The sequence below is a fragment of the Temnothorax americanus genome, unplaced genomic scaffold (genome assembly GCF_048541705.1).
Source record: "Temnothorax americanus isolate GAGA-0224 unplaced genomic scaffold, ASM4854170v1 Scaffold37, whole genome shotgun sequence".
NCBI classification, from domain to species: domain Eukaryota; kingdom Metazoa; phylum Arthropoda; class Insecta; order Hymenoptera; family Formicidae; genus Temnothorax; species Temnothorax americanus.
In genome coordinates, this window is record NW_027509515.1 from 4,519 (window position 1) to 12,201 (window position 7,683).

The 7,683-nt window shown below is 33.0% G+C and overlaps 1 long non-coding RNA gene across 1 annotated transcript; it reads left to right on the forward strand.

Annotated features, from left to right (window-relative positions):
• Positions 1–4,175: 4,175 nt before the first annotated feature.
• On the forward strand, positions 4,176–6,021 carry LOC143901956 (uncharacterized). Its single transcript, XR_013258222.1, has 3 exons — positions 4,176–4,755; positions 4,827–5,265; positions 5,353–6,021. It is a non-coding gene; the product is annotated as an uncharacterized LOC143901956 (long non-coding RNA).
• The last annotated feature ends 1,662 nt before the right edge of the window (positions 6,022–7,683 follow it).

The following is a 7,683-nucleotide window of genomic DNA, read 5'->3' on the forward strand; positions in this document are numbered from 1 at the left end:
ACACAAAATTGCATAAGCTGCATAAACATATAGCATAAGACCGCTGGGCCAATGAGTATCCAGCATAAAGTCGCCATATTAATTTACATAAGATGCTCATTGGTCCAGCGGCCTTATGCTATGCTTATGCAGCCTATGCAATTTTGTGTGCAATGGCCTTTAGTCCTAGAGCATGCGCATGTAACCCCAGAGCCTAGTGCGTGTACATACGTATGTACATAGATAACGGTTGCGCTCCTGAATGCCCACAGTGTGCAATCGTCACTTATACGTAACTGGAATGTTAAGCCTTGCGTCCACGATGCTAGAACTGCGTCCGAGTTTTGGTTTAAGCCAATCAACTTGCAGCTCTTACAGAAAAGTAGCAGTTTCATTGGTTTAAACCGAAACTCGGACATAGTTGTAGCATCGTGGACACACAGGTTTTAAAATAAAATTTTCAATAACTTACAGCTCTTAACATTACCAATCAACCACTAAACGATTAGTAAAAAAGAATTAAAAATTCCAAACAGTCAAAGTAGAGGCGCTAAAAAAGTTTCAAAATTTGTTGACAATTAATTCTTTTTTTTTTAACGCGAAACTACCAAAAGGTTTCAATGTGGTACCAAACACTGCCCATCAATCGCCAATCAATTAAAAAAAAAATTACCACAGTCAAAGTGGGGGGGGGGCTAAAAGAAGATCAAAAAGGGTACCCCACGTTAAGATAGGCAAAATGCCACTGTCAATGAAACGGAAAAATAACTTTGGATCTGCATAAGTGCACTAAAAAAAAATTTTCTACGATTTTTTCGACCATCCATCCCCCCTCCTTTTCCTAGTAGCACCAAAAACCGCTTTTTTCAAAAATTATTTTTTTTCTCCGGTTTTTCATGTTAAAAATTTTGAAAAAATTTGAGAATATAGCTTATAAAAAGTACTTAGCACACAATTTTTTTAAGCTTTAGGCGCGTTGAATACCTAACCTAAAAAAATAAAATAAATATTTAAATCAATTTTTTTCTAATTTCTTTGATAGTTGCAGGTCTAATTACTTCAGAAAATTGTATATTTTTGTGTTCTACATGTATTAAAATTTTTTCAGATTTTTCGGAATGGTGGGCCGTACTCAAAAATGCGAAAAACCTTATTTTTAGCAACTTTTGGGCCTTTTACGGTCCTCAAATGATGGATAGTGCCTTAACTGACTCTAAAATAAACATAATATATTACTTTTGGATATACGTTGTCAATATTTGATACATTCCGATACGTCTCATATGTTTTTGAGCATGAAATCAGTCATAACTCAACGAAAAAACCCTAATTTTTGTATAAAAGTGCCTATTTTTCGTCGATTTCTGGATTTTTGGTTATTTTATCCAAGTTTTTTTGCATATGATTGGTAAATGTGAATATAAATATAATAAAAAATTGTATCTTTTATACATATATTTCAAAGAAATCGTTTATTTATTCAAATATATACATTTTCATGAAAAAAGAATTAATTTTTATGATTCCATGATCGTCTCTTTAATCCTCCTCGTCACTATCTTCCTCAATTACTGGTGTTACTTCTTCGAAGTCAAACAATTACTACGTTTACCCGAGCGTTACTTCTGTAGTAACTTACGATAATTCTTTCGCGTAAACGGGATTTTGTAGTAACTTACGATAATTTACTCCGCGTAAACAAGTGATATATCGTAAGTTACTACAGAAGTAACGCTCGCGTAAACGGCGTAGTAAATGTTGTAAGTATCTCAGCTGTCGAATAATCCTTGACAAATATTTTGCATGAGGCAGGTAAAAAACTATATGGCGGCTATATACGAGCAACACCCTATAGTTTTGTTACCATTAGCGCAGTTACAGCAATAACGTCTGACACCGTTGAGTCCCACACTATCAGGTTAATATTGTAAATAAGATTTGTCTTATTTGTCTTATTTACAATATCATTGTTCGACTTCGAAGAAGTAACACCAGTAATTGAGGAAGATAGTGACGAGGAGGATTAAAAAGACGATCATGGAATCATAAAAATTAATTTTTTTCATGAAAATGTATGTATTTGAATAAATAAACGATTTATTTGAAATATATATGTATAAAAAGTATAATTTTTTATTATATTTATATTCACATTTACCAATCATATGCAAAAAAACTTAGATAAAATAACCAAAAATCCAGAAATCGACGAAAAATAGGCACTTTTATACAAAATTTAGGGTTTTCTCGTTAAGTTATGACTAATTTTATGCTCAAAAACATATGAAACGTATAGAAATGTATCAAATATTGACAACCTATATCCAAAAGTAATATATTATGTTTATTTTAGAGTCAGTTAAGGCACTATCAATCATTTGAGGACCATAAAAGGCCCAAAAGTGGCTAAATATAGGGTTTTTTACATTTTTAAGTACGGCCCACCATTCCGAAAAATCTGAAAAAATTCTAATGCATGTAGAACACTAAAATATACAATTTTCTAGAGTAATTAGACCTGCAACTATCAAAAAAATTAGAAAAAAATTGATTCAAATATTTATTTTATTTTTTTAGGTTAGGTATTCAACGCGCCTAATGCTAAAAAAAATTGTATGCTAAGTACTTTTTATAAGCTATATTCTCAAATTTTTTCAAAATTTTTAACATGAAGGAACCAGAGAAAAAAATAATTTTTGAAAAAAGCGGTTTTTGGTGCTACTAGGAAAAGGAGGGGGGATGGATGGTCGGAAAAATCGTAGGAAATTCTTTTTTTAATGTACTTATGCAGATCCAAAGTTATTTTTCCGTTTCATTGACAGTGGCATTTTGCCTATCTTAACGTAGGGTACCCTTTGTTTTTGATTTCCTAGAAAAACGAGAAACTATCAAACGTTTTGAATACGGTACCAAATACTACCAATCAACCACCAAACGATTGGTAAAAAAAAATATCAATAATCCACTTGGGGGGGGGGGGGGGGCTAACTTTGTTGAGGTGCCAACTTCACACAGCTCGCATCGTGTATCGGCGGGCAAACGACGTGATCGAGGGACCGAAGGAAGGAACCGACGTGCGCGTCGCATCGTGTATCGGCGGGCAAACGGCGTGATCGAGGGATCGAAGGAAGGAATCGGTAGAGCGAGGTGAACAGGAAGGGAAAGTACGTGGTGGCTGTAGGGAAGGTGAATCGTGAGAAGAAGCGGACGGCAGTGGAAAATAAGCGGTGAGGATTGGTAAATGTTCCGAAAGGTCTAAAAGTAAAGGTAGAGGTAAAAGAGATAAACTAAGAAAGATGGAATTTAGAGGAAAATTTACAATGGAGAAGGAAAGATGGAATTTAGAAGAAAATTTACAATGGAGAAGAAGGTTGGAGGAAGAGAAAAGGAAGAAGAATGTGATCATAAAAATTGAGAGAGAGAGAGATGGATTGGAAAGGGAATGAACTGGGAGAAGGTAAAGGAGCTATTTGCGGATGGATTAACCCGTTGTGGTCACACCTCCTAAAAATAACGTAGTGGTCACATGGGGTCCAATGGACCCAAACTTTTTTTTTTCTTAAAAGTATACTATTTTGATAGTAAAACGCAGGAAATTTTTTTGCGCTATCTCAAAAAATTTTGATAAATATTGACTCCACAACAGTTGCCATTTACTACGTTTACGCGAGCTTTACTTCTGTAGTAACTTACGATAATTCCTTTGCGTAAACGGGATTTTCCTTCGCGTAAACGAAATTTTGTAATAACTTGCGATAATTTACTCCGCGTAAACGAGTGATATATCGTAAGTTACTACAAAAGTAACGCTCGCGTAAACGTAGTAATTGGCGTTCTTTTTGATGTATCGACTCAAACCTTGAACTGGAATTTAGTTTATGTGTGTGATTTCCTCTTTATAATCAAATAATTTAAAAAAAAATTTTATGTTAAATAAACGCAATGATTTTTTTTTTTTTTTTTTTTTTTTAGAATATTTGGCTTTTTACAAAAATATTCATTAAAATTTTTCTTACTACCTCGGTCGAAAGTACGTACTTTCGGCCCCGGTTCCACGGCAGAAAGTCTCATTTTTATGCCTTGGTTAAACTTTAAACTACATGCGCGCCATCTAGAATAGCGGGAGTAAAAACTTAGTTGCGTGCACTGGCACTCATATGACAAGATCCCTACCACAATATTACCACAAACCCAATTCACATCGCCCCAACCTCTACTTTTACTTTCACTCGTATAACCTAAAAATTTGTTTACAGTTAGTTAATGATAATGTTTATTAGTAAATTCTATTCAGAAAGTGATTGTGATTAGTGTAATAAAAATAAAAATAAGAAAATGCATGAACCATCATCTGGCGAGTCAACAGATGAGGAAGAAGTCACCAAAAACTTTGATGCGGAAGCACAATTGATAGTGCAAACTGACACCTTACCTAAAAAGTCTGCTGATAAATATACGCTAGTCTATGATACTTACAAAAAATGGAAACAAGAAAATAAAAATTCTTTATCTGAGTCCGAGGAGAATAATTTAATAGTGTACTTTAAAAGTTTATCCACAAGATTATGTCCATCTACTTTGTGGAGTGTTCATTCTATGTTAAAATCAACGTTAAACTCCAGAGACAATATTGATACCAATAAGTTTTACAAATTGAAAGTTCTAATTAAAAATAACGCTAAAGGTTATAAGCCTAAGAAGTCAGCTGTCTTAACGTGGGACGAGGTTATGAAATTCATAAATAATGCCCCGGATTACACCCATTTAGCCAATAAAGTATGTATTTATAAATATTTATATTGATTAATTAATTTATTTATTTATTGCTAACTTTTTTATATTTTAAGGTTGTGCTAATTTTTGGCATTTGTGGAGCGACCAGATGCGATGAATTAAAAGAACTTCAAGTGGCTAACGTTGAAGAGATTGGCGGAAAATACCTTGTTTCTATCAATGACTCAAAGAATGGTTTACCTCGTAAATTTATAATCGGACCTCTTTATTATAAAACAGTGAAAAAATATATTTCATTAAGGCCTCCAGATTTCAATACTCAGAGATTTTTTGTGCAATTTTTGAATGGCAGATGCCACCGACAAGTAATTGGAAGAAATAAAATTGGTCAGATCCCAAAAATTATCGCTGAGTATTTGAAATTAACCAATCCACAACTTTACACAGGACACTGCTTACGCAGAACATCTGCTACATTACTATCAAACTCTGGGGCGAATATCACAATGTTGAAACAATTGGGAGAATAGAAATCTGCTGGTATAGCAGAAGGTAATTCTTTTTTTTTATTAAAAAAATTATAATTATAAATTTCATATGAGTATCTTAAATAACATATTTATATCTATATATTTACAGGTTATATTGAAAACTCCTTACTAAACAGACAAAAAATCTTCGACAATATCACTCATGCAGCTAACGCTAATACTCAATCACATCCTCAACCATCTACGAGTGGAACCAATTCATCTAATCCAACAAATTTTGATAAAAAAAAAGGAATCTCCACCAACAGACATCGATTGCGATAATTTTTCTGACGACTTTATCTTAGATGATGACAGTTTAGCTGTAATTAATGAGTCATTTGTATCAGAAAAACCAGATCCACCACTGCCTTCATTTACCACAGCAAGCAATAAAAAAATAATCATAAATTCAAACCTTGAAACAACTAAACTTTCCCATTTTTTGAACAAATCACCAATCTCGGTTTTTTTCTTGTGGCAAAGAAAATCAACCTTCAGAGAAAAAGACTAAGACCCAGCAATTACGAAGTGCAAACAATAATGTAGAATCAGTATCTACATCTACTAATTCTGTAACAAATTGCCGAAAATCGGAGTTTAAGTCTCCGAAAAATGAAACTGAGAAACTAAGGTCGGAAACTAAATCAACGAACTCTGAAGTATCAGAGTCTGCATTTACAGAAACATTAATAAGTAAAAATCCGAACGTAAGGTACGACAACTGCGTATTTCACGGAAATATAATTAACAATTTTTATTTTTCTAATGTGAAAACTCCTGACCAAAATATGTAATACACTAATATATATATATATATATATATATATATATATATATATATTTACTATAACGAATTTATTATTATAATATTACTGTTTAGGTATACTGCATGCAATATATTCAAATTGATAATTATTTTAAAAAAATGACATTTACTATATAAACTATGATAGGTAAAGTAACTTCGGCTGTTATAAAATAAGTTTTTTAAGTGTGATATAATTAAATAGTCAATAAATTATAATATTACTATGTAGTTATGAAGCATGCAATATATTCAAATTGATGATTACTTTAAAAAAATGACTATTAATATATAAGCTATAACAGATATAATAACCTCAGTTGTTATAAAATAAGTTTTGTAATTGTGATACAAATAAATAGTCATGTCTAAACATAAACACAATTCCTTTAATTAAAGTGTATTTATACCTTTATTTATAGATGCATTTGATTTGATGCCTGCCGCCGACCAGCAGCACTCGCTTCGCTCGTGCCGCAAATGTCGGGGCAGGCATCAATATCTTCAACACACACATGTCATTCTTCCGTACTTTCGACCAGGCAGCAAGAAAAATAGTATACACTACACGGGCAGAAAGTTTGAGCCTCGGCTTTCGCCTCGAGCACGATGGCGCGCAGTGCAGGAATCTCAAACTTTCTGCCCTTGTAGTGTAATATACTATTTTGAGATAGAGCAAAAAAACTTTGTGCGTTTTACTCTCAAAATAGTATACTTTTAAGAAAAAAAGCCTGATCCACTGGACCCCATGTGACCACAACGGGTTAAAGCAGGTTAGGGTAGAGATAAAAGAGGTGAGTGTAATAGAACAGAGGGGGTTAGGTTGGGAAGTGAGGAGAATAAATGAAGGGTGTTAGAGGCGAGAAGAAAGGAAGGGAACAGGTGTAGAGTTAGGATGGATGAAGATAAGTCAGTAGAGATGAGAATAAGAGAAAGAGAAAGAAAGAAAGAAGAAAAGAAAAGAGAGAGGAGGAAGGCGAGGGACCAAAAAAGAATACGGACGAAGAGATTGCGAAGAAAATGGAGGAGAAACTGCTGATGGATACGGACGAGGAAAAGGACCACAAAAAGATTTGAAATGATGTAAAGAGTTGGGTACGTCCCTGTAAAACGCCATATGTTCACCTTGTTGTATGTGATGTATAAGTATATATAAATGTACAGGGTTGGGTACGTCCTTACAAAATGCCCTTTCAGACCCCTTTGGGGTAATAAAGTAACATTTCTGAATCTAAATATATGAGAAATATATTAAAGTATCAACTGTATCGTAAAAATAATTGTTTAAATAATTTCAAATATTTTAAAATATTCAAAAGGTTTTCAAAATATTAAAAAATTTTTAAACTTTTGAGAACTTCTCGGCTTCGAATATTATTTGAGATAATTTCATATATTCGAAGTAATTTGATGTATATACTCGATCGTATATAATTATTTAGTTGTGTATTACACTTTAAAGCTCATATTACCCGTGTTGGGTGTAAAATATATGTACACTCTAGTCTTATTACTAAATTCACAAAGTAAAACGTTTTAATCAATCAAATGTTGTACAAACTGTTTCATAGTTAAAGAAGACCTTTTGCACTTATTTTTACCTAAGAAGATAATATACAGAATATTATCAAT